Here is a 27,100-nt window from a genome sequence, read left to right as displayed (position 1 = left end):
GCTTGTTCTGTGATGACTACAGAGCTATGGAAAATATGCTTTCTGTTTGTATGCATTTGCATAGCACACATGTTTGGCAACAGAACAGACAGCTTTGAGAAATTAAATGGTAGACTTGCACAGCTTCTCTCAAACAAGTTGTAGCAGAAAAACAGTTTTAAATGCTGTTTTCATCCATTAATGGGGGGGGACACCCTGAAGGTTTGTTTATATGCTTTTCATAAGCAGGAAGGAAATGCCTTGCATTACTCAGCAGTGAATCCTCCAAGCAATTAAGAGTGACGTTAATAAACAGATGAATATTTTCACCAGAAAGATGGATTTTACAGGCAAGAATGCACCAGCAGAAAAACTATACTTATTTGAAAATGATGCATGCATTCTCCTGCCCATTAAGAGACGTACTTCAGATTCCATAATATTAAATCAGCAAGTACCGTATGTAAGACAGGGTCTTTTCTGTTGTGGCTCCAATTGAACTTCAACTCTGTCCCCAGGGAGGCCCACCAATACTGGACACTTCCCTTTGATCAATTTAAAACACTTATTCCATCAAGATATTATTCCATCACCACCACCACCACATTTTATCTATTGGTTCACAGCCCCTGCTTCTGTGATGTTAGGAGCAAACCGAGAACAGAAATTTAGTGACACTTTTCCTGGTGTTGAGATAAGTGGTGCGAAAAACATTACCTGCTAGATTCTTGTGTATGAAGTTGCTGTTCATTGTTTAGGAGCAGAGCTAATAAAAAGAGGCAATCTGACTTTGATTTCTTTATGGCAGTATGTTGCCATCTGTATTTTGCAATATTGTTATTGATGTAAGATATGCAAGATGACAGAGGTTATTGTTTAGTTGCTTTTGTTTTAACTATTTATTTGTGAGATATATATATATGCACCAATACATATAAATGAACATATGAAAATTTTATGCCAGTTAACATCCCTTTTTTGTCCTTTTATTTTGAACGATATCTCTTTTGTGACACCCTACACAGGACAGGCCTACGCAGTTCCCTGTCCCAGAATGCTGCAGCAGCTGAATTGTCAAAAGAGGTCTATATCATTGGGAGAGCACATCACAGTCATATCTCTCATCCCTATACATGTTATATTGAAACAATGGCTCCCGGGGTGGGGACGACAAAAGCAAACTCTCTTGAGCAGAGAAAACACTGAGTAAAGGAATAAAGATGGTGTGGGTACACAGACAATTATGACATTCAAAGTCCAAAGTGGAATAAATATAATTGGTGAATAAATAGGTTTTCTTTCTTCAAAGGGCATACATTTATACTTTTCCAGAACAGCTGAGAAGCCATTTTGAGTTTGAGCCACATTGTTTAAGGAACTGTGAAATAAAAGCCTTAGAAAGTAAAGCCTAAAACTATTAGTATGATGAATTGAGGCAAGGGAGCTGCATGCAGAAGAATGAAACAATTTCATACTAAGCGGGAAATGATTAAGAGAAGAGGCATCTGAAATATCTAAACTAGCCAGGCCCAGGAGCCATTTTAAATTAGTGCAGTAGAGTCAACTGACACTGTTAAAATATAAAATTACATTTCTATAGGGAAAAGGTACTGACCTACTTTAACCTCAAAATATGTGAGGGGTTTAAAAAAATGTTTGCTGTTGTTTAGCTGTATGTTAACATTATTTTCTATAGATTTCACTGTTTTCATGGGGCATGACTGTGACAACAGTAATAAGAAAGGCAGTGGTCCTGAGTAGCAGCAACAAAATCTTAAGCAACTTTGAAAGCATGCAGAGAATGACAGGTTCTGAGGCTGCAGCAGTCAAGACCAGAATGGATGGGCCAGCCAGAAATATTGATAGTTATTGGGGCATGACTTTAATTTTTTTAAATGACTTTGTTTTTCATAAGAAAACTTCCTATACTACTGGGTTAAATTAACTGCCAGTAATCAGAAAGCATTGTTACACGTGGACACCCTACTTCTGAGCAGTTAAAATTTTCGGGGCGGGGGGAAGCATTCACCTAGGGCTCCATTTCATTAGGAATGAGGTCACTGAAGGCTTCCGGCATTTTTTTGCTATAAAGTCTATTTACACATCCGTAAAGGCTGAGCGTAAGTGGAAGACTCTCTGCGTTAACATTCCAACAGAACCTGCTCCCCCATTAGGGATAACCCAAGGTCCCTCAGAGCTCAGAAGAAATTGTACAACTCTCACCTTTTATTCAGGCTGTTCCCAAAACCAAATACAATGACATCTTTTCCCACAATTTCCAAATGGCCCATTCGTTGAGACATCTCCTTATTGGAAGCAGACCACTTGACCACCCTGCCAGATTCTTCAAGATAACCTCCACCAATCCCATTAACCCTCTCGTTACTAAACTTTAGTCTAAGAACCAAGAGTCACAGGGCTATAAGGAATCCCTGACCTGACCTTCAGACTAACTCCCCGTCAAATGCACAGCAGCATTTTCATCCACTCTGAAGGGTCAGTGAGCAGCCCAAACTTAGATATTCCTGAAAGAGGAATTGGAGCTTTCTGACTTTGCCTTCTGCCAGGGATAAAATCTACAGTACCTGAGTCCATCTCTAGTCACACCAGAATCTGAATGCAGATGTAGATTTCAATGTGCAGCCAAGCATATGTCCCATTGAAAGCAACACAGTGCAGATAGAAGATAGTCATGTTCCCACATGAATCCAAAGGAGCACCCAACACATACCCACAGGCCCCTGACAACACTATAGGAATGCCACTATTCCTTTGGTTCTTGTGCAGAAATAACTCAGATATATTGGATTATTTTGCAGGACTTCACTGACTGTCTGAAAATAATATAGCAGGCCTCTACCATTTCTAGGATTACCAACCTATGCTGGCACATCTTTCTTGGCCTAGCAAGGGCCACTTCTATTCTAAACAGCTATGGACACAACCAGTGCTTTTTTTCTGGGGGGACGCAGGGGTAAGCATACCCCTAAACATTTTGTGAATCTAGGTTTAGCAGTATTTCAATATGAATAGCAGTATTTCAATATTTTGAATTATGGTGCTGGAGGAGACTCTTGAGAGTCCCATGGACTGCAAGAAGATCAAACGCATCCATTCTTAAGGAAATCAGCCCTGAGTGCTCACTGGAAGGACAGATCGTGAAGCTGAGGCTCCAATACTTTGGCCACCTCATGAGAAGAGAAGACTCACTGGAAAAGACCCTGATGTTGGGAAAGATGGAGGGCACAAGGAGAAGGGGACGACAGAGGATGAGATGGTTAGACATTGTTCTCGAAGCTTCAAACATGAACTTGACCAAACTGCGGGAGGCAGTGGAAGACAGGAGTGCCTGGCGTGCTCTGGTCCATGGGGTCATGAAGAGTCGGACACGACTGAACGACTAAACAACAACAATATGAGTAGGAAAATGAGAGTACCCCTAAACATTTTATTTTATGGGGGGAAAGCACTGGACACAACATGATCAATCCCAGGTAAGCTGGCAATCCTATACTGGTGCAATTTGTATTATTTTTGCTTATTGTGAGGCACAATTTATTGACATGTAGGACTTGTAGGCATAAATTCATAGATGCAAGAACTTAGTTTATTTTGTGCATTCTGAATTTAGCAGCACTCTGTTTCCAAAGCTAAAAAATAGTTAAGGAGTTGCGGACATGAACAACTGTTAAAGAAACGTTCTTGGTGAACTCATGGTGTCCTTTCAGCAAGCAGCTCTAGCCCTAAGCACCACCCGCAAGGGAGTTTAAAATGCAGTTTAGAGGCATGGTTGGGGGAGCGGCTGAATGGAAACTCAGAAAATAACGTGAGCGTCTATATATGCACGTCTCTGTGGATTGGACTGGAAGATTGATGTACTAATTAATTGTACTGTTCTGGAGCTGAAGCATTGCGATTCGTGATATAGTTTAAAACGTATCAACTGCATTTTTGAATGTTTCACTGCTTATGGAGGAGTGACATGTCATTTAAATGCTCACCCTTCCATCTACAAAAGGAACTGTTGGTTCTTTGAATATATTTAGATGATGTGCTTACAAAAATATTCAATAAATAAATAGGTGGGTAGACAGATGCCATTTTAGTGCACAAGTCATAGAATCATAGAATCCTAGAGTTGGAATAGACCACAAGGGCCATCGAGTCCAACCCCCTGCCAAGCAGGAAACACCATCAGAGCACTCCTGACATATGGTTGTCAAGCCTCTGCTTAAAGACCTCCAAAGAAGGAGACTCCACCACACTCCTTGGCAGCAAATTCCACTGTCGAACAGCTCTTACTGTCAGGAAGTTCTTCCTAATGTTTAGGTGGAATCTTCTTTCTTGTAGTTTGGATCCATTGCTCCGTGTCCGCTTCTCTGGAGCAGCAGAAAACAACCTTTCTCCCTCCTCTATGTGACATCCTTTTATATATTTGAACATGGCTATCATATCACCCCTTAACCTCCTCTTCTCCAGGCTAAACATGCCCAGCTCCCTTAACCGTTCCTCATAAGGCATCGTTTCCAGGCCTTTGACCATTTTGGTTGCCCTCCTCTAGACACGTTCCAGTTTGTCAGTGTCCTTCTTGAACTGTGGTGCCCAGAACTGGACACAGTACTCCAGGTGAGGTCTGACCAGAGCAGAATACAGTGGCACTATTACTTCCCTTGATCTAGATGCTATACTCCTATTGATGCAGCCCAGAATTGCATTGGCTTTTTTAGCTGCCGCGTCACACTGTTGGCTCATGTCAAGTTTGTGGTCAACCAAGACTCCTAGATCCTTTTCACATGTACTGCTCTCACCCATCTTGTACAGGTGTCACCCATCTTGTATTTGTGCCTCTCATATATTTTTTGCCCAAGTGCAATACTTTACATTTCTCCCTGTTAAAGTTCATCTTGTTTGTTTTGGCCCAGTTCTCTAATCTGTCAAGGTCGTTTTGAAGTGTGTTCCTGTCCTCTGGGGTGTTAGCCACCCCTCCCAGTTTGGTGTCATCTGCAAATTTGATCAGGATGCCCTTGAGTCCATCATCCAAGTCGTTGATAAAGATTTTGAATAAGACCAGGCCCAAGACAGAACCCTGTGGCACCCCACTAGTCACTCTTCTCCAGGATGAAGAGGAACCATTGATGAGCACCCTTTAGGTTCGGTCAGCCAGCCAGTTACAAATCCACTGAGTGGTAGCATAGTCAAGACCGCATTTTACCAGCTTCTTTACAAGAATATCATGGGGCACCTTGTCAAATGCCTTGCTGAAATCAAGGTAGGCTACATCCACTGCGTTCCCTTCATCTACCAGGCTTGTAATTCTGTCAAAAAATTAGATCAGGTTAGTCTGACATGACTTATTTTTCAGAAATCCATGCTGACTATTGGTGATCACAGCATTCCTTTCTAGGTGCTCACAGACTGTTTGCTTAATGATCTGCTCCAGAATCTTGCCTGGTATTGATGTCAGACTGACTGGGCGATAATTATTTGGGTCCTCTCTTTCCCCCTTTTTGAAAATAGGAACAACATTTGCCCTCCTCCAGTCTGCCGGGACTTCGCCTGTTCTCCAGGAATTCTCAAAGATGACTGCCAGTGGTTCTGAGATCACATCTGCCAGTTCTTTTAATACTCTTGGATGCAGTTCATCTGGCCCTGGAGACTTGAATACATCTAAACTAGCCAAGTATTCTTGTACTATCTCCTTAGTTATTCTGGGCTGTGTTTCCTCTGCTGAATCATTTGCTCCAAATTCTTCAGGTCGGGCATTGTTTTCCTTATCGAAGAAGACTGAGGCAAAGAAGGCATTGAGGAGTTCAGCCCTTTCTGTGTCCCCTGTTTGCATTTCACCATCTTCTCCTCTGAGTGACCCCACTGTTTCTTTGTTCTTCCTTTTGCTACGGACATACCCATAAAAGCCTTTTTTGTTGCTTTTAACCTCTCTAGCAAGCCTGAGTTCAATCTGTGCTTTAGCTTTTCTGACTTTGTGTCTACATGTGCTGGCTATTTGTTTGAATTCCTCTTTGGTGGTTTCCCCCCTTTTCCATTTTTTGTACACATCCTTTTTTAATCTTTTTTTATATATATAATCTTTTATTAAGATTTTCACATAAGGGAAAAAAAAGAAATACAAAAATAAAAAAAATAAAAAACAATTCAATTTTCATAATGTTTCTTGCATTTGCTTATTTCCTGGACCTCCCCACACCTCCCCTCTCTGTATTCCAGTTCAATTATTTATTCAGCAAATCCCTTCCCTCTACCTTATCCTTATCTTGATCTTTATATATTATACCTTTAGTTTTTCGTCTATTAACCTTCCATTTTTCCATATTCCTTCATCCCATTATTACTAATAACCCTTTAACCTCAATCCAACATCATTCTAACATTCATTAATTTTATAGTATTTCTGTAAATAGTCTTTAAATTTCTTCCAATCTTCTCCCACCAACTCTTCTCCCTGGTTTCGGATTCTGCCAGTCATTTCCGCCAATTCCATATAGTCCATCACCTTCATCTGCCATTCTTCCAAAGTGGGTAATTCTTGTGTCTTCCAGTACTTCGCGATAAGTATTCTTGCTGCTGTTGTAGCGTACATAAAGAAAGTTCTATCCTTCTTCAACACCAATTGGCCGAACATCCTTTTTTAATCTTAACTCAGTTAAAAGTTCTTTAGATAGCCACCCTGGCTTCTTTAGGCACCTTCCAAGTCCTTCAGCAACTTCAAAATTACTACCAGATTTAGAACCATCAGATTGTCACCTGGTAAAATATCTTCACTAATGGCTGCTCTAGTATCAATCAGTCTTTTAGGTTACAGCAGGTCACAGTACAAAAGATCCTCTGCTGATAGCCTTAAGGCTGCCAATGGCTACTGGCGCAAGCAGAACAGCGAGGGATTTTTGTTACTCATCTTCAGTGACTTTAGTAGGGCTGGTGAAAAAGCATGCAAGGGAACGGTGTCTTCCAAGCAATAAAATACCGGTATGCCATTTTGAGTACCAGGAACATGAGATTGCCTTGCAACGAAAGGGATTCCTGGAGGGGAAAATATCTGGATCAGTCATACCTGTTTAGATATCACCTTATATAGGTTTTATACTGCTTTAACTGTCTTGGCTTGCCCCAAAGAATCTTGGCAACTGTAGCATATAGCAATAATAAGAATATTCTATATAAAATCCCTGACTACTTCCAAACTAAACTACAATTCTCAGGAGCACTTACAGGAAGAAGGAATGTCAGCTAAACTGGTTCAGATCTGGAATATTGGCATGCCTTCAATAACAAATGTAATTTTATCACACACACAAAATTTTCCACATAGATCCTTTGTAGTTTTCATGCATAGCCTAGCATGACGGGCTATGTGCCAGGTCAGATATGGAGAGGGCAAAAGCAACAGCAAACTGTAAGCACCCATCAAAAGTATAATTCTGGGGTCAATTAATATGAAACTTTTGCATTTTGCTACCTATTACTCAACTCTGGGTGATGAGTTGTAGCCTAAATTTATTGCTAAGGTACAGGATTGCATCAAAACTTTTACTATGCATTTTCATGTGCACTTGTGTTGGTCAACCATGTTCAAAATGTATAGTTTATGGTAACGGTTGGACTTGGTGTAGAAGGAAAAAGAGCAGCAATAATGGTATTTGGAAGACTAGATAAATTGTGGGCAATTGGTAAGGTGGGAGTAGGTTGTGGGGCGGGGGGAAATAAGGGCAGAAGAGCTAAATGAACAACAAAAAATGTGCTGATGTATCATTTCCCCTGAAGTTTGTTTTGTAAAACCTGCTCCAATGATGCAATCCCCATGGAGAGAAAACAGCAAGAAAGGAATGCTCAACTATTTCATAGTGTCATCTATGGCTGGCATGTCAGGAGTTACGTAAGCTGTTTCTGAAACAACTGTGGGAACTCTCAAGTTCATTGTATGATGCGGGGAGGGGGAATTAAAGACACGGTGTTCCACACCCTTTCCCAACTAGAGAGCCAAGAAAAACTCCCATGGAAATTTCATAAAGCTTTATCATAATGATAAAAATCAGAGAAGAAGATTTTTTAAAATCTGTTAACATCAACAACAAACTCCTAAATAGATATTTGCATACAGCAAAAGAAGAAGCTATATTTTATACCTAGGATCTTTCGAAAATGAATCACAAACTTCTCTCCGATAGTGAATTCTGAGCCAACACCACAGTGGTGTGAGCACAGCAGATGCTACAGGGCTTAATTGGGAAATGAAAAGAACCAAGGAGAAAACGTGGCTAGAATGTGGTGGAGCATTCCTAATGTCTGAAAGCCCACAGTTCTGAGCATGTATTTACCCAAGGTGAGTAGGCAGAAATCTTGCAAAAGGTGAAAGCATCCAAGGCTAACTGAAGCATATGGATAATATCAAGAGTCATTTATAACTTGTTTTCCCCTGTATTTCATCCGAAACGTTCCCCCTTTGTTTAATTTATTGAGCTTACTATAAACCAGATATGAAAGCTGCGAGTATAAACCAACATTTGCAGACATCAGAAGATATTTAGCCAAGCCTCGCTAAACAAACGAGCACATGGGATTTAACCCGAGGCAGCTGAACTGTGCGTCACTTGGCTTAACTCTTCCCTCACTGAAAAGCATCCAGCTAGACCAAACACAGCTCTTTCAAGTGGAAGGCTATCAGATGCAGAAATAAACATACTCTCAATAGGAAATGCCTTTTCGGCCAGACGGTGGGGCTCTCAGCACTCACACTTTCTTTTGCCATTTCATCTCTTTGCCATTGTTATCAGCAATCAAACATTGCCAAACCACTGTAGGATAGACGGCAACCAAATAACCAGCCCAAACATAAAGAGACACCCTTCAACTCTAGACATATTGTGCTTTAAAATAGGATACTGTTATTGAAAGATTAATTCTTAGGTGGTAGACTGGGCTGCTGCACTTCAGACTGCAGGGTCTACATTTCTAATGCTTCCCAATATTAAAGCAGAAAAACTAGCATAGCAGGCTAAGTGCTGAACTAGGAACGCCCTCCCCCATGGGCTAGTTTTCTATTTTCACTTGGTTTTGTGTGGCATTCCTCACTTTTAACCTGAAGTGGCACAGTCAAGACCATTCTACCACCTCAACTCATTCAGCTGCATGAATTGATTCAGTTGGAGGAATTCAATGTCACACCCTTATGATGGTTCCATCAGTGCCAGCATTTCTGCTTGTCAGAAAGAATGGTCCCTCCCCTCCCCTTCCCCTGTGTGCTGCTGTTCTAGGGGTTCTCCCAACCCTTCAGAGTGGATTTGGGGAATGCCTGGCCTCCTGATCCTCCCACCAGTGCAGCCACACAGTACTGCCCTCCTCACCACATCAGCTCTCCCCTCCTAGTAAGCTACAATGACAACGTTGCCAGGAGGCCATGTGTACCCCACCACACCTCCATGCCACTCACCGCTGAATGCATCTAAACCTAAGACTAGTTAATATAGCACAGAGATGGGGAAGTTTTTTTCAGTCTGAGGGAGATCATAGGCTGCGTACCAGTGAGTGGGACCAGAGGCAAAATCTAAATGGGAAAATGGATGGGATGTTGCAGATATTAATATTGCACAGTTTGAAGTGCCTAGGTGCATGAAAACTGACTCCTTTTGGAAATGAAGCATTATCTAGACCAATGTTTCCCAACCTTGGGCCTCCAGCTGTTTTCAAACTACAATTCCCATCATCCCTGACCACTGGTCTTGCTAGCTGAGGATTATGGGAGTTGTAGTCCAAAAACAGCTGGAGGCCCAAGGTTGGGAAATGCTGATCTAGACCCATACAAATATCATTCAAACTTTACTAGCAGAACTCTTCAAAATAAAACAGAAACATCAAATGATACATCCAAAATATCCGTACAATGTCTGATGCTCAACATCTTACTAACTGTGAAATAATTCCAACAGATCTAGAAGCAGAGGTCTGTCTCTTCCCACAGCATCCATTTTTAGCCTGGAACCGTTTTCTCTCTCACTCACTCAGAGAAAGTATTTTACACGTCCTTACTTCACAGAGCCTTGAGACAAAAGGCACAAAGGCAACTCCCTTCAAAATGAAGATTTGCAACCCAATACCTTCATCACATGATCTAAGGTTACAACGCTCACATGTTAGTTACCAGACAACAACAATTAGTTAGCTAATTATCAACTCAGCAAGAGCTCAGAGTCCTCTCCTTGGTTTTAATATAGTCCCATGGAAAACCCCCATGTTAGCAACCCTTCAGCCATTTTTCATTTCTGTGCCAATTAAACCATTATATTTAATATGGAACTCCTACCTTTGTATAGCAGACTACAGTTCACTCAAGTCAGACACCCTTCTCCATTCAGACACATGTTCCTCTCCATTCAGGCATGCAAGAAGTGTTGTCACAGTTCAAGGACACATTCTAGCATTTGAGGATGTTGCTGAGCAGAATCTGCCAGGGGTGTGGCCTAGGGAAGAGGCATGGCTCAGAATAAGCCCTGAGGACCAAATAAAGGGGCCTGGATGGCCACATTCACCCCCACCCAAGGCCTAATGTTCCCCACCCTCAGGAGAGAGTGTTGGGACTTGGACTTGTATCTTGTATTTGTGTCTTAGTTTTCATCCAAGTCCCACTCAGTCATAAAGTCTATTGTGCGACTTTTCCTTTATCCATCACTGTCTCTCAGTTTAGCCTGTGTAAACGAAGCCTGAGCTCTTTGAAGGGAGAGGGGAGGCTGGAAGTGGAATATCTCTTTTTATATATTTTTTTAAAAGTCATGTTATTAATTGGCTTGCTATACGTAACTACCAATAATTTGTCACAGAAAGCATCAAGCCAGCATAAGTAATCCCCAATAACTTGTCACACAAACAGTAACAAAGTTGGGTGGTGGATGGAAATGACTCGTTTGCAAATGGAGCCAACAAATAAGTCTCTGGCAATGCTGAGCTTTGTATTTTCATGTTTACATCTGCACAGTGTCAGAACTGGAGATGTGCATCTGGTTGGGATCACTAACGTGGAAGTAAAATTTGTTCAACAGGCTGCGTAATTTCTGCATGCTATAAATCAACTCAGACGTCACATAAGGAGAGACACAAACAGTCTTTCCCCAAAAGTTCAAGCTTCTTCCTGCAGAGTTTCAAATGAAATGTTTGTCAAATTTGGGGAAATCTAAAATGTGACAGGAGGACGGGGAGGGTTTTCTTTTCCATCTGGTGGTGGGTAAGCTAATAAAATCCCTGCTGAAAAACAAACTAACAGGATGCTTTGCTTCTAGCCTTCCACACACTTGTTAAGTTGTTACACCTAAAAAAACCAGAGCAAAGATACCCGTGTGAAAATATGTTTAGTGTTATGTGCAAATGGCCTCTCAAAATAATCCACCCTGTCAGTGAGCAGAGCTTTGGGCCATGGGGAGGGGGGCATTTCCTGTGGTTTCTCAAGTGTGCTACTCATCATTCACAGTGGCAATAGCACAGTTGTTTTCATTTTGCTTAAGGTGCTTTGTTTTGTTAGACTGCAAGTAGTAGCAGCAGCAACAACAACAATGATGCTAGCAACCTTACAGCCATTTTGCATTCCCTGCAACGCCCTAGCATCATTCCAGGCCATAGGGAGAGAAGGGTGGTGGTGAAGAACATTCAGAGAAAATTCTGCGGAATAGCCTGCTTTATTTTTTATGGTGGGGAGGAGGTGAGCAAATGGAAAATCTCAGATCTCAGAGATTTAAAACGTTGAGAACAACTTTCTGCTCTCTTCCATGTGTTACAAATCCAGGAAGGAGGGGAGATCATTGCCCAGGGAAGTTAAAATATATGTTAATAAAAAGCAGATGTGACAATGAGGGTTGTCTTCAGCATAGGCTGCATACACAGTATACCTTTAAAGCACATTCGAAACACATTAGTTCCCACAAAGAATTCTGGGAACTGCAGTTTACCCCTCACAGAATTACAATTCCCAGCAGCTCTTAATGAACTACAGTGCCCAGAATTCATTGAGGGGAAAGAATGTGGTTTGAATGTGCCTCAAAGGTATGGTGTATACACAGCCTACGTTTTATTCAAAGTAGATGCATTAGAAGTTAGTCATGCCTATTAATTTTAATGAGGCTATTCAGAGTGTGACAACCCTATGAAGACAATTAAAAAATGATTATTTGATCTAGTAATTCACTTGTATTGGATTCATGAGAGAATGCACTCCCCCATTGCATTTAGGTGTAGCAAAAGGAATTCTACTGTAGCATAGTAGAACATCATCGTTGTTGTTGTTGTTAATGAACAAGGGACCAGACCCAACTCCCATATTTTTATATTGCTTTTTACATGGAAATATTCTGCAGCACAGCACATAAAAAAGGATGTTACATAAAAAAAAAATCTATTGCCCTGCATTTCTCTACATTAGTTCACTGTTTGCTTATGAGTGCCATAGAAACAGAGACTTATGTAAAGCAAATGCTGCTCTTCAAAATAAGCCCAGCACCAATCTTCTTAGCACCAATCTGAGCAACATAAAAAGTTTAATTCTGAAAAAAAATGGATTCGAAATAAAACTGCCACCTGTTGCCTGCAGTATTCAGTGCTAAATTATTCAGAACTATATCTTTGTACAAGGGAAGAATATTGATGCAGTCTGAGCTTTTGAGAAACGTTATAATTCTTCTCATATTGGCTATTCAGAGGAAACATATTGCCAGCAGAGCCTTATTTCTCTGAGCCCATACAAATAAGCAACATGGACCACTTTCTCTCCCCCCCCCCACGCCCAAGGAAAGCTCTTTTCAGAAACTGGAGCTCTGAATTGTGTCCTTAAGTTTCTTTAGGTCCACTTGCTTAATCTCCTTACATTTTGGGCTGCTTGGCTTGTATTTATACTCACACACTGCAGGATGCCATGGGTGTATATTAATTACTCATAAAATACCCATTTATTTCCCGCCCCTGGGATCTCGTATCAGGTTTTTCTGTATTCTCTGGGTAGCAGGAGCCTAATTCATTTACTCAGATTTGCTGGGATGGCTCACATTTACCCTGGTCCAGCAATCTCATTCTCCATATGCAGAAAATGACAACAGGAGCTAAGGAACTCAAAGTTGTAGTTGCGTGTCAAAGCCCCAAGCCACCCCCATGAGAATAAAGACACAAGGACACAGAATTCTAGGTTAATGTTAATGGGCAAAATTTAGGCTACAACTTTATTGGTTACAGAATGTTGAGTGGTATTGGCTTAGGCATTGGCATCAACAGACTATTTGACTCCTGCCCGCCTTGCAGGGAATCTGCTAAGGGTAAACCACCAGTAGGGGGAGCCCCGCTGATGTGGATTGACTTGAGCATCCCCTGGGGTCGTGGCATGGCCCTAGCCCCTCCTCGGGCTTCGGACGAGATCCACACCCCCGGATTCCTTTAATGGAATACCCTTGAGCATGGAGGGGCAGGTGACGGCTGCACCTCCCCTCCCCCACATATTCCTATTCCAATGCCTAACCACCAAACCTTACAAAGTTGCGACAATTGCTATGAAGTAGGCGAAAACCAAGCGGCCAGTGCCAATTTGCCAAGTGGAAAAAGTCCTACCAGGCCCTCAATGGCGACCAACTGAGGTCCATAGTAAGGCCAGTGACGCAACCTGAACAAAGGGTGGGAGGGCGGGAGATCCGTGGCACAAGGCTGAAAAGGGGCGATTCAGCGTTGCGCCGTGGTTTCAATTGGCCCTGGGCACGTCCCCCCCCCCCCAGCTGCCTGATTGGCTGCTTGGCTAACTGGTGCAGCCGGGCCTCCCCAGGGTAAGGTGGGACACAGTCCCGCCCCCCACGCTGAGTGGGGAGGCTTGGTGGCTCACCTGCAAAGTGTCCCCACAACGAGGTGGAGCCGATTTCTCAATAAAGCATGTCGCATAGGGAGTCATCTCTCAAACTATCTTAACATTTCTTGTGGCGGCTCACTGTTCAGATCATTGTTCTGTTCTGACACTGTTTCTGATTAGCTCCCGGAAATCTCACAAGATATTGCAACACTTAGACATGCTATAGTCCGTATAAGTACAATTTATAAATCGCTAAAAGGCTTGGGGTGCAAATATTTAAAGAAGCACCTCACCCTCTACCTTCTGCCCTGGTCTCTGAGATCTGCAGGCAAGCTCTTTCTTGTGGTTTTGCCACTAGACATGGGTTGTTGTCTGGTGACTCAGTTCAGGATCTTCTCTGTTGTGGCACCCATTTGTGCAGAACCGTACCCCTGGAATCGTATCAGGTTTCTTCTTTAGCTTTCATCATCAACTTAAGACACATTTATCCAACAGGCTTTCGGAACATTATGTTGTTTCACATTGGGGTACTTAAAGAGATTTTTTTCTGTTCATGTGTTATGATGATGATGATGATGTGTAAATGTTTGTTATTATTTCTATTGTATCACAGTACAGTCATACGTCGTGTTACATTTGCTTCATATTGCGGCTTTCCAGGTTACGAACGCGGCAAACCCGGAAGTGTTTACCCTGAAACGGATCACGTTCATAAGTAGAGGTACCACTGTATGCAGGGATATTGTTTTGTATTTGATTCACAGAATCATGTAATTGTAGAGTTGGAAGGGACCCTGAGAATCACGTGCAATACAGTAATCCTAACTAAAGCATTCATGACAGATAGCCACCCAACCTCTGCTTAAAAAAAATCCAAGGAAGGAGAGTCTCGTGGGAGTTTGTTCCACTGCCTGGACAGCTCTTACTGCCAGAAAATCCTTCCTGGTTTTTAGTCAGAATCTCCTTTCTTGTGACTTGAATCAATTGGTTTGGGTCCTAGCAGGAGGAAACAAGCTTGCTCCATCTTCCATGGGACAGCCCTTTAGAAATCTGAAAATGGCAAACATATCTCCTCTCTGTCTCTTCTTTTCCAGGCTAAACATACTCAACTCCCTAACTGTTCCTCATAAGGCTTGGTTTCCAAACCCTTGATCATCTTGGTTGCCCTCCTCTGCACACATTCCAGCTTGTCCATATCCTTCTTAAATTGTGGCACCCAGAAATGGACACAGTACTCCAGGTATGGTCTGACAAAGGCAGAGTAGAGTGGTACTAGGGTTGAAATGGCTCTCTTAGCCACTGTACAAATAAAGGCAACAGTACAAAACAATACATTAGGGCTGCCAAGCTTTTGGCTACATACATTTTGTTCATTAAGACACACAGAAGAAGTAAAGCAATGTTAGAGTTGAAAGGCAAAGTCAGGGTTGAAAGGCAAAGGTTCTAGTCTCTGGAAGGGAAGGATAGTAGCCGGGAAGGCATTATGTGAGATTTAAGGTAAAGGTAAAGGGACCCCTGACCATTAGGTCCAGTCGTGACCTACTCTGGGGTTGCGGCGCTCATCTTGCTTTACTGGCCGAGGAAACCAGTGCACAGCTTCTGGGTCATATGGCCAGCATGACTAAGCCGCTTCTGGTGAACCAGAGCAGCACACGGAAATGTCATTTACCTTCCCACCAGAGCGGTATCTATTTATCTACTTGCACTTTGATGTGCTTTCGAACTGCTAGGTTGGCAGGAGCAGGGACTGAGCAATGGGAGCTCACCCTGTTGTGGGGATTCAAACCGCCAACCTTCTGATCGGCAAGTCCTAGGCTCTGTGATTTAACCCACAGCGCCACCCCTGTCCCTATGTGAGATTTAGTCTGCACCAATTGTGCAAAATGTGCACCACTTTAACAGGCATTCTGTTTCACGTCAGCAATAGGAAGCAGAGCACAAACAGTGGTATTTCAACAATAGCGGTCTGGTCTATGCCCCTCTCCTTCTGTAGAGGACCATACTGGAGAGGAACCTAGAGTAGGTATAGCCGAAGGAGATAAACAGAGGATAAAAAGCAAAGAGGTATGCCACCAAGACATACTTTGCCCCATACCCACACACAGAGAAGCTGTATATGCTGTATCTGTCACACAGCAGACAATAACCCCTTGGCATGTCAGCACACCCGGAAGAGAGGAAGGATCTATGACCTCACTGCCTGGATAGTGTTGAAACTAAATTTATTTCCTATTCCAGCAATGTAAGTTTATCACAGACTGCTGGACTACGGCACTGTCTATGCTATCACTTTTATTGTGCTGGCCCTGCATCACTGATGCAAATAGTCTGCTGAACATCCTCCTCTGACTCCGCGCAGCTTTCCCTCCCACCCTCTCCAAACTTGTTCTGGGCAGCGCATGCCAGAGTCAAGCTGGCTCCAGCTAGTTCCCATTGTTCACACTGTTTTCATGTCAAGTGCAAGACAGAGATCTCTTTTTTTGCCAGAACAGACCCTGAAAGCATGCTTGCTGTCTTCGGCAAAGCAGCTCTCTAACTCTTCACAAGACTGGGAAAGAGGCAGAGTTCTTGGGGGAGGGGGGGGAGCTTTGAGGCTAGGCAGTAATGACTTTAATACAGTGGTACCTCAGGTTACATAGGCCTCAGGTTCAGTGGCGTAGCGTGGGTTGTCAGCACCCGGGGCAAGGCAAGTAATTTGCGCCCCCTAACCTGGGGCAAGGCAAGTAATTTGCGCCCCCCCTGCACTGTCCCTCCCCCAGATAGTCCCTCGCTCTCTCTCCGCACCGCACCGCACGCCTGGCACCCTCCCCCTCCACAGTGGGCGGCGACCCGGCAGCTCGGATCGGATTCGCACAGCCAGCACTGCAGTGAGAGAGAGTGAGTGAGCCAGGTAGGGGCAGAGAGCTGCGAGTGCGAGCGCACAGTGGCATGGCGTGGGTTTTCTGAGCTTGCACAGAGTGCTTTTCCTCCCTATGGGCAGAGCCAGCTTGCTCCTAAATACCTGAGCTCTATAGTTAGAGACTCACCATTTCCCCAGTTGGCTTGGCCCCCAATTTCTCTTACTATAGAATTTGGGGCTGGTGGTGGAGGAAATCATTATTCTTCCCCCTTGCTACCCCCCCCCCCAAAGCATAAGAGAGGGACTCCCAAGAAGGTGAAGCAGGATTTCACTCCAGGGTATCTCGGAAGCCCAGACCCCCGATCTCTCCCATCGCCGCTGGAGGGGTCATGGAGGCACTGAGCCGGGGGGCGGGCAGCCAGCCAGGGCGCACGCACCTACCCAACCTCGCTGCGCCCAGGCGCGCTGCTCTCTCCAACTTTCCTCCCTGCCGGGCCAGTGGCTCCGCCTCCACCTCTTCCTTTGCCTCTTTGAGCAAGCGATTAGCAGGCTCGGATTGGATCCTGCCCTCCTCCTCCCGGCTTTGCTGCTCCTCCACCTCCTCCTCCTCCACCTCCTCCTCCCTGCTGCTGCTGCTGCAGCTGCTGCGCGGCTCTTTTCCCTCCCGCTTCCTCCGGCCAAACGGAGACGACGATCCCTCCCCCCAACCAAGCCTCGATTGCTTGTCCCTTCCCTCTGGACTTGCGCCCCCCCAAATGTTGCGCCCGGTGCGGCTCGCACCCCTGGCACCCCCCACGCTACGCCACTGCTCAGGTTACAGACTCTGCTAACCCAGAAATAGTGCCTCAGGTTAATAACTTTGCTTCAGGATGAGAACAGAAATCGTGCTCCAGCGGTGCAGTGGCAGCAGGAGGCCCCGTTAGCTAAAGTGGTGTTTCAGGTTAAGAACAGTTTCAGGTTAAGAACGGACCTCCGGAACGAATTAAGTACTTGAGGTACCACTGTAACTCGTAGGAAGCCTTAAATATGTGAAGGAGCTTCTCCAACAACTGAACTTACAACACAAGAGAAAGCCTGTTTACCTAGCACAAGGAAGCCTTAAAATGTGTGTGTGTGTGTGTGTGTGTCTACTCAAGGTAGTATACTTTGTGTCCACTTAATGTAGTTAAGAGAATTAACTGTCTTTTCCCAGTTCCTGTATTTGAAAATTAATGCCCATTTCCTAGCAGGTTTAAATATAAATGTTATTGTCATAAAATAGTGCAGTCCTTTTTTATGAACTCATCCACAAAGTATCATGGATAATTACAGCAAAGTCACACACAGGAGAATCTCAGTACATTGTTCCGTATATATGAGCAGCTCAAACACTATCTCTAAAATAGATGGTTATGCAGAGAGGGGCAGTTCTTGCCTGTGTACATCTAACCAGCTATTCAACTCACATAATGTAGTGTAATTCTGTACAGGGAAACATCTTTCTAGCTTATTTCTGTGCAGTGAAACATTCTAGTTTTGAAGGCATCTCTATAATCATTTTAATTTTGTCTCCATTATTTCTTCCCATGTTTGAAACAATGTGCAAGACTAGTACCTGTGAAAATGAAGTAGATTTAAAGGGTACAATTCATTACAGGCTCTCTTGGTTTAAGATTCATATTTTAAATTGTGCATGTCCCAAACTACATACTCTGTTTTAGAACTACAGGAGGAATGCAGACAGAAGAATTGCCATGGACATCTTCATCTGCCCACCTACACATCTGTCTCCCATATCGGTCTCTACAACCACAGCAGGTGCTGTATCTCTTCAACGATTTGACTTTACCCCAAAAGGTGCACTCTTCCAACCCTTCTTAAGACAGAGGGTTGCCAGCAATGTTCTCATGAGCAAAGTGTTCATTTTGGAGGGGAATCCCCTTATGTTATAGGGACGCGGGTGGCGCTGTGGGTTAAACCACAGAGCCTAGGACTTGCCGATCAGAAGGTCGGCGGTTCGAATCCCCGCAATGGGGTGAGCTCTCATTGCTCGGTGCCTGCTCCTGCCAACCTAGCAGTTTGAAAGCACGTCAAAGTGCAAGTAGATAAATAGGTACCGCCCCGGCGGGAAGGTAAACGGCATTTCCGTGCGCTGCTCTGGTTCACCAGAAGCGGCTTAGTCATGCTGGCCACATGACCCGGAAGCTGTGTGCCGGCTCCCTCAGCCAATAATGCGAGATGAGCGCCGCAACCCCAGAGTCGTCCACGACTGGACCTAATGGTCAGGGGTCCCTTTACCTTAACCTTACCCCTTATGTTAGCATAAAGTGTGTGCAGGTGTGCCTTATTTAAGAACACCCTCAAGCTGCATAGCACTTTCTAAACTGACAATTTGATCAGCAAGCCAATTAGGATACAGCCAATGAAAATATTGCTTTAAAGGCTGGAAGCCACCTCTGTACTGTCTAGTTCAGGCATCCCCAAACTCGGCCCTCCAGCTGTTTTTGGCCTACAACTCCCATCATCCCTAGCTAACAGGACCAGTGGTCAGAGATGATGGGAACTGTAGTCCCAAAACATCTGGAGGGCCAAGTTTGGAGGTGCCTGGTCTAGTTTCATGCTACTTCATTTAAACTGGAACCAGGTGGGACAAATGATTACTTCCCACAGAGGCACTCTCCTACTCCTGGCAAACTTACCAGGGGATCTTTGATGGTAAGTGAAACCCTCACCTTCCAAGACAAAAGGGGATATAGCTGACACAACCCCATAGGAAGAACCTTCACATCCAGGAGTAAAACCAGATCCAAAATTACCTTCTATACTGAAAGTCTGATTATTATTATTATTATTTTGACAAGGAGAGGATGAAATTGCATCTAGAATATATCTTCAGTGGTGCAGTTAGGTAATTTTAGTTACTGGTCTTAACAGTCTTCCCACCTCTTTGGATGGCAATGTGTATTATTTCACTTACTTCAAAATGTTGTAAGCCAGTCTTGCGACATTAGGGAGCTCACCTGGAACCCTCTCCCAAAGTCTTGCCATGACACCACCACCACTACATGCCACAAGCATTCCTGAATCACACTGACCACGATCTTCAGCATTTTGATTATTTGCCTCCATCTAGCCCATAATGGCCTTCAAAGTTCTATTGAGGGAAACATTATTCCTGAATCCAAGCAGAATGGAATAGAGCTAGGTGCCACCAGAATGTTGATAACACTGCGCTCCAAACATGCAGATGATCTTACCCAGTAGTTTCATGGTAGATATGTTCCATTATGGTTTGGTTTTGTGATATGCCATTTTTCCACAGTGGAGTGTGCCCAGATCAAAACCAACAGGCCAGAGGCACCATCTTTTCAAGATGATTGAAAGGTCCCAACACAACATCCTGATGTCACACATGCAATGCCACTAGGAGCTGAGGGTGGAGCGAAACACTCTCTTAACATTGAGGGAGCCCAGCCTCAACAAACAAACAAACATGGAGTAGGGGACAAAAATACCTCAGCCCCTAGGAACTGGGACCTGTGCAACAGGCTATAAAACACAAACACAAACACACACACTCCAGTGGTAGTCTTTCTACCATCCAAGAGACCAAAGCAGCTGGCTTAAATACAATTCAGATTATTTTGGGAGTGAGGTCTTATCACCAGACTATGTGGTTCACAGCTGGCTCTCTTGTCTCTCCTTCAAATAAGTTTGATGGTGGTGGCAGCAGCAGCAGCAGCAGCTGCTAAAAGAAGATGCTGAGGAACAGGCAATGGCAAGCTCTCTCTAAACCCCACAGCCTCCCAGATCTTCTGTGCTTGTTTTACTGCCCTTTACAGCCAGCCAATGGGGGTGTATTATAGAAAAACAACATCTCATTTACACCATCTAAATAGCTGCTGGGTTGTGAAGGTGGATCAAAGTCGTCTGTGGCCTCCTTTTCTTCAAGAAAATTAATAACACTTCAGTAATAATTGATCAGACTGGAAACTTTAATACAACATGTTTTTTTATGATACTTCAGTTCCTGCCCAATAAATTAAGGCTCTAGGTAGGAACATTAGGATGAAGGTTGTCTAAGCTACCTTACTATAATATTTTTAAAGGCTCTGCCAATTAACGTCACTACTTCACTGTAATGTAAGTAGTTTTCCAACCAGGTCAAGTCTTCCCCATCAATACAATTATTCTATAGTAATGCAGTAAACAGTTCTTGCAGTCAACTTTTTTGGAGGTTTGCAGCTTATATAACCCAGGAAATGAAGTCATCATACATGGTGGTGGGGGACCTGCCTATGATAATCAGTTTCCTGATTTCTAAAAGAGACAAGGACTTCAGACATGCTAAAAATCCACAAGCAACAACAATTTAATTTACTTTTTTAAAAAAGGGGGGGGGAGAATGCAGAATAAATAATGTTACATCTTATTCTATTTAGTTTAAGTGTCAGGTAACGGTGTGAATGTCTCATTTTGAGCTATTTACTTACACTTTATTTATTAAATTTATAATAACTTTAGTAACTACTAACCTGGGAAAATGGTTTCATGTTGAATTAATTTTTGCTGCTACATCCCACACTCCTGGCTGAGCTTATTTACACAGCAAAGAGCCCTGGATTTTCTACAGGTCTCCATTTGCTCCTCTCCCAGTTTTCCAAAGTCTGCCTGCTCGTTACTTCCTTGCCTCCAGCAGCATCCTGACCAACCTTTTTGCCCTGATTCCCTGAAAGCATGATTTTGCTAGCCCTGACAAGATCAGGGATTTCACACAGTGAAACCTGGTTTACAGAGCCACTAAGCCCATGTGATTAGCCCATCTAGGAGACTGAAGTATCCACACACACACATTCATCACAGCCTAAGTGGATGGAATCACAAAGAAGCATTTCACATGTGGTTTTGAGTGTGTGAAAGGAACCTTGCTGACCCATAAATGAGATAAAGCTACAGCTACTAAATCTACATCCCCAACGCACCAAATTCACTAAATCAATTGGCTTGATGAAACCTTTTAAAATCAGGGACTGCCAAACATTTATGTCAAGGCCTTGTTTGGAATTTCAGATTCTATATGATTCTTGGACCAGGCCGGCACAGCAAGGCAGAATTAAACCCTGTTCTCCCACCCACTTGCTGTTGTCACCAGTGATTTCATCTGATGGGCAGGTGGCGATGGTTTGGGGGAAATGACCTGGTGAGCCAAGATTGGACCTGGGGCTGGAGGTTCACACTCCTGCTTTCAAAACACAAGGCTTCCCCCAAAGAATCTCAGGAATTGTAGCTTGCTATGGGTGCTGGCAATTCTAACTCTGTTAGGTCTAAAATACAGTTTCTATGATTCTTTGGAGGAAGCCATGAGTGTTAAGTGGTATAAAAGTGCTTTAAATATGTGGTGTGGATATGAGTCAAAGGTTCTGGCATGAGTTTGAATCCACACCATAAAATATTGACAGTCTTTGTCTGTTTTTTCTTGAACATATTTCGTATGCTTTTCCCCAAGATATCAGAAATGTATTGCTATTGAAGAAAGCATCCAAAAACGCCCCCCACAGTCACCAAATATAGATCACAAAATTGTAGGCAGAATATTAAATCGCTCTATTAATTTATATCTAAGGCTAAATCCACAGTAGAGTGACTGGTGCTATAAAAACAGCTGGTAAATACTCTTGAAAGTATTTTGCCAAAGGGTTTTTGTGAGAATTTCACTCTCTCTAAATGTGCTTCTAGACAATCTGTTTATTGAGCATTCATCCTGGTTTGTTTGCTGGGAGGTTTGATGATGTTGATTATTTCGTGAGCATTCGTTCCCATTTGTTTTCAGAGAGATGAGATGGCATTCTGTCAAGGCAAGTGTTATCCCACATTTTCCAGTGCACTTTCCCATCACTTCCTTTTTTTTTAAAGTCCTGTCTTTGGGGAAAGTGGGTTTGTTGCACAAGAGCTCCCAATCAACTATTACCATGTGACCCAAATTTGTTGGTATGTGATTGAATTCCACTCCAAAATAGTGACAGCCCGGAAGTGCCCTAGGAAAATCTATTTTCAATTCCAAGATGTTAAGCTCTCATTTTTAAAAGGAAAAAGGGGGGCCATCTGAGTAATAAATGTTAAAGTTCATTTGTTCACAGGTCTTACCCAGAGGATAACTGAAAATCTTAACTTTGTATGAATGAACCAAAATACACCCAAATATGGATTGGAAAAATGTCTGGAAGTACAAGCATCAAACAAGGAGTTGCTGAGAATTTCTAACTCTCAAGATAGCTGCCAAGTCAATTGCTGACTGAATCTAGATTGTCATCTAGCTGACTCATCCATTCTGACTTATCCTTCAGTTCCGTCTTGTTTGGAAGCTCTCCCTGCCCCCCCCCCCCCCCCCGCCGCCATTACTGCTGCAAACATTCCTGGAGGGTAAAAAAATGTTTTGACAGAAAAAGTGGGGTGGTATGTTGGAAGTGCCTCATGCTTCTTCTTTAAGCTATCCTTGGAATGCTTTTGTTTTCTGTTTGCAAATGTTACTAATTCCCAATATAGCAATACAGTGAAATCAGCCATTACGTATCTGAAGCACAGAGATCAGGTCTATCCTCTCCCTCCCAAATATTCTCTTCCCCTCCCCTCCCATAAGTCAATGTCCCATTAACAACAGAAGCAGCCCCAAAAAGACAGGGAGTGACAGTAAAGGGAGGTTGCGGAGGGGGAGTATGTGGTTAAATGTGGTTGAGCCAGGATTGCACTTTTGGGCTGCAGCACAGTTGTTTTGGTCCCTTGTTTAAACAACTCCAAAAATCCTTTCATGCCTATTCAGTGTTTCGCATCTGTTATGCACATTTCTCCCTACTATTGCTGGACCCAAAAACATCCTCTGTACAACATTCTGTTCCATTTTGGAATTCTTGGACACAAGCATCTTTGAAGTACAAGAGTCCCTTTGAGGTTGTGATGGACAAATCAGTACATTTCAGTTTCTCTTAGTTTTGCATTTTCCCAATCTTCAATTCGGTTCACCGAATTCCACACCGGTGTGTGAATTTTTATTTTTTTTAAGTCTGCACAAAGAATTTCATGCACTTTCATGCTTTTCTCCTAATTTCTGTTCACAGTTCTGCCTAATACACACATTTTTGAAGTATTTTTATTACATAAATTTTAAAAGCTTTTAAAATGTTATATATAAACATTGTATTGTAATGTTTGAGAAGTAGTTTTTTAATGTATTTAACTATTATGAATATACACTTTGGGGGCAAGCAATATTCCCCAATGTGATGCATTTTGGCATGTTATTTCCATGAATGTACATGTTTGGACACAGTTTCTCCTAATATATGCATGCTTGTATGCATTATTTGATGTACAATATTATATGGAGTTCCTTTCAGAAGAGTCTATTATCACAGTAATACTGAATAGATTTCAGCTGACACTCATCTTTCTATTATTCCAAACACACAAGGAAATTTTTAACACTTAACTACCTCTGCATGTAGTTCCCAAAGTTCCATCTCTGACAATAAAAGGCCCATAATGGGATTTCTCTATATATTTCTCTTCTATATTTCTGTTCTGTCAACTGATCTCTGATGGATTCATAAATCAATATACAATAGCTACCATCTACACAGCCATATACAGTGGTACCTTGGTTTAAGAACAGCTTAGTTGATGAACAACTTGGATTAAGAACGCTACAAACCCAGAACTAGGTGTTTTGGTTTGTGAACTTTGCCTTGGAAGCAGAACACGTTCCACTTCCTATTGAGTGTTCCATTTGTAAATTGTGTCCCCAGCTGCTATGGAAAAGCACACCTTGGTTTAAGAATGCTTTGGTTTAAGAACGGATTTCCGGAACAGACTAAGTTCGTAAACCAAGGTACCACTGTACTACAAAAATTCTTACCTCAGTGGTACCACTGGTTACAAAATTAATTCGTTCCGAAGATCCGTTCGTAACCGGAAACCGCTCATAACATGAGGCACACTTTCGCTAATGGCGCCTCCCGCTGCTGCCGTGCCACCGGAGTGCAACTTCTGCTCGCATCACAGGGCAAAGTTCACAACAATGGGTTTCTACTTCCGAGTTAGCAGAGCGCGTAACCCGAAGCGTTCGTAAGGAGGAAAGTACATAACACGAGGTACCACTGTAAGCCTGTTTCAGCCATCTGTTTTTTGTGTGTAAAGTCATATACGATAATCTTAACCTTTCCCCTAAAATTATGTATCTCTTATGCAGAAGCCTATGAGCGTTTACTCATTAGTAAATACCAGTGTGCTCAATGGGGTTTGTGGTTGGCATCCATCTGTGTGCAACTCCAGGACTGAAGTCAAACTGTTGGAGAGTTACAGCGTCAGCTGTGGCTGTAGAAAGCAATAAAGGAGAGACATGTTTTGTTGCAGCTGGGGCAGATGAAGGCATCCACTTGTGCTGATGCAGCTGTACTATGGCATTTCTTTTTTCTATGCTTCTCCCAGAGGATATTCCTGCTCTGGATACACAATCTAACTGTCTTTCTCCAGGAACTGCAGCCGTCTGGAAGGGATTCGCACAATCGTTGCCAGCCTTCATGTCACAATTGCAGACATCTTTGTTATGTAGAGTTTGTCTGACAATGGGCCTGGTACCTGAAGCCAGCTCTCTGTAGATCATATCCTTGGGGTTTATTCCCTAATAAATGTGTTTTTAGAACTACAAGTTTACTTTTATTTTCCAAGCCAAAAACAGCAATAGGAAATGTTTGTCTCAGAAGCATCAGAAAGGTACAAACTGAAATAATGCATTTCCCTGTGGTCCTTGAGTGAAATGCTTTAAATATTTTTTTCCTTCAAGCAAAAAAAGAAGAAAAAAGGCTACATGTTCCTTTGGAATAGACATTTTAACTCTCATTTTCAACTTCAACTAAAGTTTAAGCATGAAACAACACAATGAAGGGATTAAGTTATCATGGGAATTACTGACAAGATAATCAACTTCCAGGAGTTTGTCATCCTCAGTAGCAGCTTTGAAGCTTCACAAAAATCACTGCACTTCTCAAAGGAAGCCATGTACTGATAGACACACCCACTGCTACAAATCCACCTACTCCTCTAAGCCGCCCCCACCAACAGAGCCTGGCAGATTAAGAACTGAGGCCAGCCAGAGCCTGGTAGCACATTCATCAATTGCTGGGGCTCACAAGCCCCCTGTTCCCCAAGCAATACTATCCGCTCATGAAATCAGGCCACTACAGATGAACCTAAGAATCCAAATTACCACTGTGCCACAATAAGAATGGAGAAAATAAACTACATGTAGAACAGACACATCAAAGAAGTAAATCAAGCCATATATTTAATGATCACAGAATTAAGTGTGTCAAGGATTTTCTAAATAACATGTACCCATAAAGATGGGGAGCATTACCTATAACGGGGTAGGCAACCTAAGGCCCATGGGCCACAAGCAGCCTATGGGGGTCATTTAACTGGCCCATGAGCCACCCCTGCACCGAGCTGCCCACTCGGCAAGTCCCCGCATGCTGCGCTAAACCGGCGCAGCACAGCATGGGGACTAGCTTCCGCAGTGCTGGAAATCATGTCTGCGCATGCTCAGATGCCAGAAATCACGTCTGTGCCCACTCATACACGCACACGATCTGGCCCACAGAGGGATCTCCGCTGGAGTGAACTGGCCCAGGCGAGGTAAACCTTGCCGACCCCTGACCTATACGTACAAAGACGTGGAGGAGGTCTGTGAACAAGTCATAGCTCAGTGGTTGGCAAAGGTCAACAAAAGAGGTTTAAAGACTGTCTCAACGCAAATCTAAAAAAAATGTAGTATGAACACTGACAACTGGGAAACTGGCCTGCAAGCGCTCCAGTTGGAGAACAGCCTTTACCAAAGGTGTCATGGGCTTTGAAGACACTCAAACTTAGGAGGCAAGGGAGAAATGTGCTAAGAGGAAGGCATGCATGGCAAATCCACACCATGATCAACTCCTGCCCAGAAACCAATGTCCCCACTGTGGAAGGACATGTGGATCCAGAATTGGCCTCCACAGTCACTTGCGGACTCATTGTTAAAACCGTGTTTATGGAAGACAATCTTACTTAGCTACGAGTGATCACCAAAGAAGAAGAACAGCTCATGTAAAAAGTTCCAGCTTCAGTCTGCAGCCTATCCAGGTGGGGCTGGGGAAGATGTCTGGAGAGCTGCTATGTTTCCATGACTGAGCTAGATACACCAGTGGTCTGACTTGGTATTAGGCAGTTTCGTGTTATCCTATGTATCTCATGGACACAGGCATGGCTTATACACTGTTCTCTGAAAGAGAGAGATAGCAAACAACAATGAACATTGTTGCACTCGTGATGTTCGCGTAAGCATCTCAAGATGCATTATAGGTGACCAGTGTAGCAAAGAGAGTGCTGGAGATGAAGGACGAGCCACAAGCAGAATATAAGGCACTGATTCTGAAACTTAAAGTACTACTTTGATCCCA

At 43.2% G+C, this 27,100-nt stretch overlaps 1 protein-coding gene and 1 long non-coding RNA gene across 14 annotated transcripts in view; one reads left to right on the top strand and one right to left on the bottom strand.

Annotated features, from left to right (window-relative positions):
• PDE10A (phosphodiesterase 10A) overlaps window positions 1-27,100 on the bottom strand; it is a 186,784-nt gene that overhangs the window by 100,802 nt on the left and 58,882 nt on the right. Inside the window, exon 3 of one of the 13 annotated variants that reach the window (XM_083434058.1) lies at window positions 10,292-10,448. The exons of the other annotated variants lie outside the window; for them this stretch is intronic. The gene's annotated coding sequence lies outside the window, so the exon portion shown is untranslated. The remainder of the gene's footprint in view (window positions 1-10,291; window positions 10,449-27,100) is intronic. 13 annotated transcript variants of the gene reach the window in all.
• On the top strand, window positions 1,866-9,645 carry LOC310674723. The gene is made up of 3 exons (XR_014509738.1): window positions 1,866-3,014; window positions 3,403-4,092; window positions 6,687-9,645. It is a non-coding gene; the product is annotated as an uncharacterized lncRNA (long non-coding RNA).

This window comes from Podarcis tiliguerta (assembly GCF_965153285.1).
Source record: "Podarcis tiliguerta genome assembly, chromosome: 3".
Classification (NCBI taxonomy): Eukaryota; Metazoa; Chordata; class Lepidosauria; order Squamata; family Lacertidae; genus Podarcis; species Podarcis tiliguerta.
This window is presented reverse-complemented; position numbering and strand designations above follow the sequence as displayed.